This window comes from Suncus etruscus, chromosome 10 (genome assembly GCF_024139225.1).
Source record: "Suncus etruscus isolate mSunEtr1 chromosome 10, mSunEtr1.pri.cur, whole genome shotgun sequence".
NCBI lineage: Eukaryota > Metazoa > Chordata > Mammalia > Eulipotyphla > Soricidae > Suncus > Suncus etruscus.
In genome coordinates this window covers 9,610,295-9,621,045 of record NC_064857.1, presented here as the reverse complement: position 1 = coordinate 9,621,045, position 10,751 = coordinate 9,610,295, and the positions used below count along the sequence as shown (strand labels likewise).

The following is a 10,751-nucleotide window of genomic DNA, read 5'->3' as shown; positions in this document are numbered from 1 at the left end:
TTACGTGAAAATGTGTGTCATGTTATAATTTTATTTATTTTAAAATATTTTACTTTAATTAAATCACTGTTTAGTTTATCCATATATAACTAAGCTCTTAGATAGCAGTATGGTAATTAATATTTCTTTGCTTTTTCCACAGACAATTGGTATCCATGTAAGAGTAAGAAAGGTATTTAAGTCAGTGCTATATTTCAGGATGATTTCACCAAAACAAAAGCCCACTGAAAGTTTACAAGAATTTTGCTTTCGGTTGATATGCTTCAATGATCCACTTAGGTTTTTTCCCTTGAAAAGCACAGGAAACACTACTGGTCCAAGTAGCCTATTGATTTTCAAACATTTAGCCCCCATTTACTTTCAAAATTATGAAACTTCACTAAATCTTAAAGTGACTTTATCACATAGTGTGTATTGCTTACAATAAATGGCATACAGCATTAAAGAAAAGGCAAGTTGGTTGATAGTTCATGATTTCCCTCTACTTTTGGAATGTTCATTTCAGTTGATTTCAGCAAACTATTTGCCTGTAAAAATTAATAAAGCTCAGATGTGGCTCTAGATAGACAATCCCAATGACACAATTCAAAAATTTTTCTTTACTAATTGCAAGGCAGAAGTGATTACTCTAAAGACCCTAAGTAAGTTTCAAGACCTACTTGTTTCCTAAAAATGGAACATCAGTCAAAATGGAGGGCATTCTTTCTGATTCAATAATCATTACTTACACCCAACTCCAAACATGTTTGTAATCATGGTGCTTAAATAAAGAAATTATTTAAGAAAAGAATAAATAATCATTACTATTGAGACTGAATGAAAGAGGAAGTAGTAATTATTCAAAGATAACTTTTTCCTAAAAATTGGGGTCTTACACACTCCACTAAATTTCTTAGCCATTTCATTGTATTTCTTAACCATTCCAATGAATAGAAATTCCATTTAATTTCTATTTTTTTGTCCCCCAATTCACAATACAGACCAGGCAAAGGGCCTGTGTTGAGGTGTATATGGGATGCATTTACTATACCTCCTCTTTCTATATAGTCAGTGTAAAGAACACTTGGTAAGAATTGGGAGGTCTTATCTTTTCTTTTCTTTTTTTGATATATATATATATATATATGTATATATATAATCCTTCACCAGTGCAACATTACCATGACCAATATCCCAAGTGTCCCTCCTCTGCACCCCACACTGGTCTGTACTCTAGGCAGGCTTTCTACTTTCCACTTAATTTCTATTATGCCACAAAAAGTCAAGATAACAGGAACAAAGTGGCCTTGAAGCCTACCTGGTTGAATCCACTGCACTACATAGGGAGTCTTCCAAGTCCTCCAAGAGTTATTCTTGGGTACAGAGCAAAGAGTAAACACTGATTAAAACAAAAACAAAATAATGAAGATAATAACAAAAGTTTTTATTCTTAATAATGTCTTTCAAAGAAAATATTTAAATTAATAATAGAAAATAAATATAGTTGATATAAAAGCACCCCAAGGAGATTATTATTAAATATATTTTCAATGGCTGGAGCAATAGCACAATGGTAGGGCACTTGCCTTGCTTGTGGCTGACCGAGGACAGACCAAGGTTCGAACTCCTGGCATCCCATATGAAGCCCCAAACCAGGAACAATTTCTGAGCGCATAGCCAGGAGTAACCCCTGATTGTCACCGGGTGTGGTCTAAAAACAAACAAAATAACAACAAAAACCAAAAATAGTGGGTAAAACATATGCAGTTGGTCATTACTACAACTTAATAATACATTTGACGATATGCATACATCACAAGAACATCTAAATATATTTATGAAATATTAATAGGTTTAAGGGAGAAGTAAAAATATAACGTATAGGATATAATACCCCATATGAAGTAGTGGATAATTAAGACTAAAAATTTAACAAAAATACAGAGTAAATGACATGTTAGACAATTCTAGCTTAATAGTAATACACATATTATTACACATAAACAAAATATTTATTTTACCCAAATGGATCTTCCCAAATGGATCTTTTCAAGAACATATGTTAGAACAAGAATTTTAATATTTCTTAGTAAATTCAAGATTGAATCATACCAAGCATCTTTTTCAACCAGTTATATTTCATATTAAATAAATTATAAAAATTTAAATATTCACAAATATGTAGAATTAAATGGCATGCTACTGATAAATGTTGACCCAAAAAACAAAACAGAAGAAAAATCAATAAAATAAAAGACAAATGACGATTAAAATGCAACATCACAGCACTTAAGGGTTGCACAAAGGAAAGTTCCAAGATAAGTGGATAATGCAGGTGTGATATATATACATAAAGGTTTACCAAGCAGCTACAGGAACATAAAAATTATGCACTTAATGTTAAGAGAAGTAAGAAGTGCAAACACAAGATAATTTCACTATCTGTTGATATAACTGGTCAAGGAAGTGCATGTTAACATAAGATTACACTTGATAGTACTTATAGGGGCAAGGACAAGGAAAACAGTAAGAGATAAAGTAAGAAGAGGCCTAGTTAAAGTAACAGGGGCAGTTGTCAAGGGACTCTGGTAAATCAGTGAGGTAGAAGTGTGCCATATCTATATATCTAAACCATCTATCTCTCTTTCTATATATGTATCTATCTATGTATCTATCTATCATCTATTTATATAAGCAAACAACAGGTAAAGCATGAAATCCAAAGTACAACAACCAAACTTAAAATATGTGTTTGAGTACTGAAAAGACGTAAATTAATATGCAAGATACCCTTTGAGTAATAGTATTGCAAATTACAAGGCCTAAAATAATAAGAGGAGAGAAAATAGAGATAGAGATAGATGGATGAATGGATGGATGAATGGATGGATGGGTGGATGGATGGATGAATAGATATATACATAGATAGAGATAGATATATAGATAGATGATGGATATAGATAGACAGACAGGTAGATGATAGATAGATAGATAGATAGATAGATAGATAGATAGATAGATAGATAGATAGATAGATAGATAAGTGATAGATAGGCAAGCTGGGTTTGGAAAATGTAAATTGGTGAAGAGAAGGGTGTTGGAATATTGTATCACTCAACTGAGAACACCTTTGTTTATCTCAGTGCTTCAATTAAAAGAAACTGTCAATAAGGTATTTGGAAAATTGATATTTCGGGAATCTTAAAGTACTTATCATCTTATTTATTACTCTTCTAGTTTATTATTTTTTATAGAGGAAAAATAATAAATTTTATTTCTGTAGCCTAAATTCTATGATATTGGTTTATTTTTCTATGAGTTTTGAAGTGGGCTTTTATAAAGCCTCTGTACATATTATATTATCATCAAGAAAGTGATAGATTAACTTTTACCAAATTTGAATGTTTTGATTTAGTTTTTCTGGCTACCTGCTATGACAAGAACTTGAAAGAATTCATGAAAAAATGATAGAACAAGTGGACATTCTTGTATTCTGCCTGATCTCAGACAAAAAGTTTTCAGTTTATCGATATTAAGTAGGGATTTAGAAATAGGTATGTTGTAAGCTGTCATTCCTATTTATGTATATTTATCCTATCTCTATTTATTGAAATTTAAGTTGAGTGTATATTGAATCTTGCCAAAAGCTTTCTTTATATCTATTGAAAAGATTAAATGATTTTTTTCTTTCCTTTTGTTGATTTGTATGTAGGTGTGTATTTGTGTGTATGAGAGAAAGAGTGATAGAGAGATCAATGCATAGAGGTACTCAAGACTTATTCATAGCTTTACACTCAGGGATCATTTCATATTGGATTCAGAAGAGTTTATGGGGTGCCAGTGATCAAAAACAGTTTAGTCATGTGCATAATAAACACCCTATCCACCATACCATTGTTTTAGAACTTTATTTCCTTATTTTTTATATCTACTGTACTATTTTCTTCCCTTATATCCACCATACTATTGTTCTAGAACCTTATTTCCTTATTCCTCTTTATGTAACCTGTACAATGATGAAGGGGGAATGTTAATATCTTCTATTATAAATTGTTTTGCCAAAAATTAATTTCATCAGGTCTATTATTAGCTGTTTTATGAATCTCTTCTTTTAATGCATATTATGTTGATTAAACCTTCTTAACTTATTTGAATTTTTCAAATATAAGTAATTGTCAATCTCATACTCTAACAGAAAGTAAAATAATATAAAGCAGGGTTTAATATATTTTATGTTAAAAGTCAAGATAAATGTAAAATATTGAATTTTTCTATCAAAATTCATGAATAACTTGGACACATACTCTATTAGGTCTGAGCAATGAAAGGATCAAAGAGGATTGAGTGAAAAGAATTCAAAATAATTAATCTTTCAGAAAAAAATATAAGCTGTTATTCTGCCTATCCCTATGCCACTGAATATAATATATGTTCTTAAAGAAGTGCTTTGAAAAGCTGGTATGGGGCTTGAAAGTTAACTCAAGTGATAGATTACATGTTTATCACATGAGTGCATAATCATTAGAAGCCCCCATTTTTTAATTTTTTTTTAATTTTTTTATTTTTAATTATGAGAACAAGGATGCAAAGAAAGAGGACAAGGTAAAGTTACAGTGGAAGGACAATCACCCATAACATAATTCTCAGAAGTCCTTTTGCTGATATCTTAACTTTGAAATTTCAGCCAAAGAACATTAAGATAATTAGGACAGAATCCATGTACAATTACTTTGTCCCTCAAGTCCCCAGATTGTAACACATTATAATATTTCTTAACAGCACACAAGGCAATCTAAAGCCATAAAACTTACGTAACTCCTTAAACATTACAGGCATAGTATTTTTTTACATTTCCATATACAGGCATATTAGCTTAAGTTAACCTCAAATTTTAAGTGGGTTCTTTTTAAGGATTAGAGTCAAATGATCACAGTAAAAATGGTGTTAGAGTGGCAATTGTTGTTTTCATAGGCCCACCAAAATATGAGGGACATGGAAAGGAATAACCTTGGCCTAAATACAAAGAGACCCTACCCCTGAAGTTTCCTGGCACAAGACCAACTCTAGACTCCAGGCAAACTAGAACGTCCAATCCAAGACATTGTCTGTAGTGCCAACACACTTTTGTTTTTCACACAGTCTCTGTTGTTGGTATCATGTTTCTGTATTAAAAATCCTGGAATCTGCATATCTTACATTGAAGTCAGGATGTGGAGCGTCCTCTCGTTTCACCTCACAATCAAAGGGCAATGCAGGGAGCCCTGTCCTGTAAGCAGTCGTTGTTGTTGTTAAGTCTTCTCAGTGTTAAGGGAAGTCTCTTTTGAGCAGGTGGATATCTGAGCAGTGTAGGGTCTTCCGTGGTAGAGGATTGCTTCCAGGTGATGTTATAGACCAGCCTGGATGTTTCGTGGATGGGAAGCCCCCATTTCTATATGTTGGGAATAGCTAGGAAGTACCATTGTGATTGACCACTATTAAAAATAATTTGAAAAACACATGAGGTTCCTGAATGGCTTGTGGGTATTCTTTGTTTGTTGGTTGGTTTGTATTCTAAAAAGTTATGGGAGCACATAAGCTACATTTTCTTTAACTTTAATATTTCTGTTTAAATACTAACAGTGCCTGGAAACTCTGTCAAAGACTCACCCATGTCAAGAGTGACTGGAAGGTGAGTACCACCAATGTACTTTTTATGTACCTGAGAATTTATGGAAGCCTTACATGTCCTATGTTTCTCTTTATTTATATTTTTATTTTATCCTTATTTCTTACAGGTTTCTGAATGGTAATATATTATTTCATAGACATTATGATAAAACAATGCTAGATTCAGAAAAATCACCACATATATATCAGACTTTGTTATTATCATTGTCATAAGCCCAGGAAAATATAAACTACTTAAGTGATAAAGAGAAAAATGTATCCATTTTATTTACAATAAATATGATGTTTGAATTACTAAGTAGATGACTAAACTTAGTAATAATCAATAGATTCATAGACTACACAAATAAGTTTTGAAGTCCATTGCCTGAGGTTGTTTTTCTATTTTTCCAAAAGGAAATATATATATTTCAATATACAAAATTGAAAGGATTATATTCTTCAACATAATAATATAAATTCCTAGTGCCCTAAATACCATGAAGAAATTAATAAATTAATAAAGCAGGGGCCGGAGAGATAGCATGGAGGTAAAGCATTTGCCTTTCATGCAGAAGGTCATCAGTTCAAATCCCGGTGTCCCATATGGTCCCCCGTGCCTGCCAGGAGCAATTTCTGAGCCTGGAGCCAGGAATAACCCCTGAGCACTGCCGGGTGTGACCCAAAAACCAAAAAAAAAATTAATAAAGCAGTAGTGATCAAAATTTAAAAGTAATGCCACAAAATCATATTCTGAGAAAGCATTCTTGTTAAGATCAGATTTTCCAAGGCATTTCAAACCAAATGATTTTTTTTTCTCTGAAGACCTCAAGAAATTCCTAATGAGCTATTTAATGATATTTGTTAGAAATCTTTAAAATCTAGCAATTTGGGGTTGAAACAATTGACTTGTATACGGTGACCCAAATTCAATCCTTGCATCACATATGTTCCCTTGAGCCCCACCAAGAGTGATCCCCGAGATACAAGTAAACCCGGAGAACTTCTTGACCATTGACCTCTATAAAAACTATAGCAATTTTTAGGCCAGAAGATATAAGATGTGTTAGGTACTTGCCTTTCACAAGGAAGAGTGGTCCCTATGTAGAGCTTTGAGTAAGCCCTGAGCAGTGATCTTCTGTAGTTTATGTTTTACTCACTTCTTATTTCTCGTCTATCCATCATGTGATCTTCCTTTTTCTACTTTTTAAATATCACTTAAACATACCATTCTCTTCGTCATGGTTATCATAACTTCTTTTTAAAATGTCATCATTTTGGGGGCTGGAAAAATAGCACAGCGGTAGGCCATTTGTTTTGCGTGCCACTGACCCAGGATGGACCTCTTTTGGGACTATATGGAGTCCCATATGGTCCCCAGAACCAGGACCGGCTTCTGAGTGCAGAACCAGGAGTAACCCCTGAGCATCACCGGGTGTGGCCTCAAAACCAATAAATAAATAAATAAATATATATATAAATAAATACATAAATAAATAATAAAATGTCATCAGTTTTCATGTTGTAGAAAATGATGTAACAAATTCCCCTATCCAAGTTTGAGAATAAGATTCACCATTCCAAGTCCACTTTGCATATAACATACATAGAAAGTTCTTATTAATATGGTGTTTGAACAATAGTATCACATTGTCAAGGTAAATAATAAACATATTGGCATTGTATATTAAACCATAGACACCTATCTGCTTCTCTCTACAATTAGACTTTTGATTCTAAAAGTCATTCTAAAATGAATGACTTGTATTTTTAAATCTCAGTCACATCTTTGATTCTATAAACATGAATTTTATCCACAACAAACTCATGTTTCACTTAATTACTTTTCATCTTTTGTAAAGATAAAAATCATTGCTGTGTCAAATTAAGACTATCAATCAACTAACTCTTCTTTCAATGTAGGCATTTGTTTCAGTGATAAACTTGTTCAGAAACAAATAAAAAACAATAGAGACTAAATGTCGGGTTTCAGGGAGTTTATTCAGTGAGTTAAAACAAAGGACTTCTTAGAGGCCAGCCGTGCCAACGGGGAGTAGGGACCCCCGGCGTCCATGGTGAGTGCACTCTTTTAGGGCGCTCACACGTGGACGACCCGCAGCCGCCAGCCACCCTGCGCGCGACCCCCCCCCCCATAGACTGCAGAGGCCAGCTGCGCCATCGGGGAGTAGGGACCCCTGGCGTCCATGGTGAGTGCACTCTTTTAGGGCGCTCACACGTGGACGACCCGCAGCCGCCAGCCACCCTGTGCGCGACCCCCCATAGACTGCAGAGGCCAGCCGCGCCAACGGGGAGTAGGGACCCCCGGCGTCCATGGTGAGTGCACTCTTTTAGGGCGCTCACACGTGGACGACCCGCAGCCGCCAGCCACCCTGCGTGCGACCCCCCCCATAGACTGCAGAGGCCAGCCGCGCCAACCGGGGAGTAGGGACCCCAGGCGTCCAGGGTGAGTGCACTCTCCTAGGGCGCTCACAGGTGGACGACCCGCAGCTGCCAGCCACCCTGCGTGCGACCCCCCCCATAGACTGCAGAGGCCAGCCGCGCCAACCGGGGAGTAGGGACCCCAGGCGTCCAGGGTGAGTGCACTCTCCTAGGGCGCTCACAGGTGGACGACCCGCAGCCGCCAGCCACCCTGCGCGCGACCCCCCCCATAGACTGCAGAGGCCAGCTGGTTGGCACAGAGACCACACCACCCGTTGCCTCAACTTCCAGGCCCCAGAGTTCATCCCACCTCACCCGAGCGTAGACTGGGGAGGACATTCCCTAGTACCTAGTGGGCCGGAGTCACCTGCCCAGCTGGGACAGGTGGGACGAATAGACTAGGTGAGCTTGGGCCTGCCCCCTGGACCTTTTGGTAACCTAGAGCAACCTAGCCCCGAGCCCCAGAGTGGACCGGAGACCCCCCCTAGGGCTGAGAGCAGCTACCGGGAGGGCTTGACTGGGGGAATTTCTTCCGCGGTAACTCGGAGGAGCAGAGCTTCATTGACCCCCAGATAAGGGAGGGAACAGAGAGTCAGGCTCAACAGCGCCTGCAACCAGTGTGGCCAGAAGCGGAACTACACCTGCTGACATATATTAAGAGGAAGACTGACTTCCAAGTAGTAGAGGAGAGGAGAAAAAGGAGAGGAGAAACAGTGCCCCCCACCACTGTGGTCAGGAAAGGGCCAGTACTAGCTGCCAACAAAAGGGGAAAACAACTAACCAGGCCACATAAAGAGTACAGGAGGATCAAAACCTCAGCGAGTTCACCCAAAAGTCCCTCTAGAACCACCCTCAGGGAGGGAACCAACTCCCACACCACACGGGATCAAAACAGGTGAAAATTAGAAGCACAGCACTCTAAAACACACCATTAAATACAAAGAAGTATGCATAAATCAAGGAGATCACTAATATCTGGAGATATGGTGACAAAGTCTTGCAAGCTTCCAAGTCCACCAAAACGCACAGATACACGCGATGAAGACCTAAAAGCAGCCATGAGGAAGGAAATGCAAGAATTAATAAAAGGAATGAGAGAAACCCTAGCTATCGAGTATAAGAAATCTATGGATGAACAAATCAGCCAAATTAAAGAAGAAATGTTAAAGAACATGAGAGATTCCATACAAAAAGAAGTGAAGGAATTAACAGACAAAGTAACAAGCCTTACAAGCAGAAACACAGAATTGGAGAAACACATTGAAGAACTCGAAGGAAAACTGCAAACAAAAAATGATCAAGAAACCAACAAAGAAATAAAAGGCAAAGCACTGGAAGGAAAGGTCCAGTATCTAATGAACAAGGACAAAAGAAACAACCTAAGAATTGTGGGTATACCAGAAGGGGAGGAAGTAGGGAAAGGGGAAGAACAAGTAGTCAGAGAGATAATAGCGGAGAACTTCCCCACCCTCTGGAAGGATACTGCAATGCCAATACAGGAAATAAAAAGAGTTCCCAATAAGATAGACCCCAATAAACAAACACCAAGACACATGGTACTCCAATTAGCAAAAAACAAAGAGAAAGAAGAACTCCTTAAAGCAATAAGGAAGAAAAGAAACCTCAAGTACCAAGGTAGGGACATAAGAATCAAACCAGATCTCCCATTTGAAATAATTCAAGCAAGAAGACAATGGAATGACATATTTAAACGACTGAATGAAAGAAATTTCCAACCTAGGGTCCAATACCCAGCAAAACTTACATTCATATGGGAGGATAGACTAAAAACATTCTCAAAGAAGAACGAATTTGAACTATTTGTGCAAACAAAACTGATCCTAAACGACTTACTCAAAGACGAATTACACAATCCAAACCCCCGATTGTAACAAAAACCACCCTACACAACACAACTACACAACAATCCTCTCTCTCAATAATCTCCCTAAATGTTAACGGACTAAACTCTCCAATTAAAAGACACATAGTAGAGAACTGGATTAGGAAAAATAAACCGGACTTCTGCTGTCTGCAAGAAACACACCTACAGATGCAGGATAAGCACAGGCTTAGAATAAAAGGATGGAAAGTAATTATTCAGGCCAATGGAAAACAAAAAAGAGCAGGGACAGCAATTCTTATATCAGACCAAATTGCATTCAACCTCAAGAAAGTGATCAGAGACAAAGAGGGTCACTACTTACTGATCAGGGGAACATTAGATCAAGAAACACTAACCCTGGTCAATATCTATGCACCTAATGTAGAGCCAGCAAAATATGTGAGGCAACTACTGGCAAACCTGGAGAAACACATGAAGGGAAATGTGATAATAGCAGGGGACCTCAATACTCCACTATCACCACTGGACAGATCCACCAAACAGAAAAATAGCAAAGAAATAAGAGCTCTGAATGAAAAATTAGAAGATTTAGGGCTAATAGACTTATATAGAGCCCTCCACCCCCAGAAAGCAGAATACACATTCTTCTCAAGCCCACATGGAACCTTCTCCAGAATAAACCATATATTAGGATACAAAGCCAACCTATATAAGACCACAAAGGTAAGGATCATTAGAAGTACCCTCTCAGATCACTATGCCACAGAGCTCAAAATTGAGGTCAAGAAGAAGCAATGGAGAAAAACTAATACCTGGAGATTAAACAACATGCTGCTCAACA

At 37.2% G+C, this 10,751-nt stretch overlaps 1 non-coding gene across 1 annotated transcript; it reads right to left on the bottom strand.

Annotated features, from left to right (window-relative positions):
• Window positions 1–955: 955 nt before the first annotated feature.
• On the bottom strand, window positions 956–1,083 carry LOC126021198 (small nucleolar RNA SNORA51). The gene has a single exon (XR_007499802.1). It is a non-coding gene; the product is annotated as a small nucleolar RNA SNORA51 (small nucleolar RNA).
• Window positions 1,084–10,751: the final 9,668 nt, after the last annotated feature.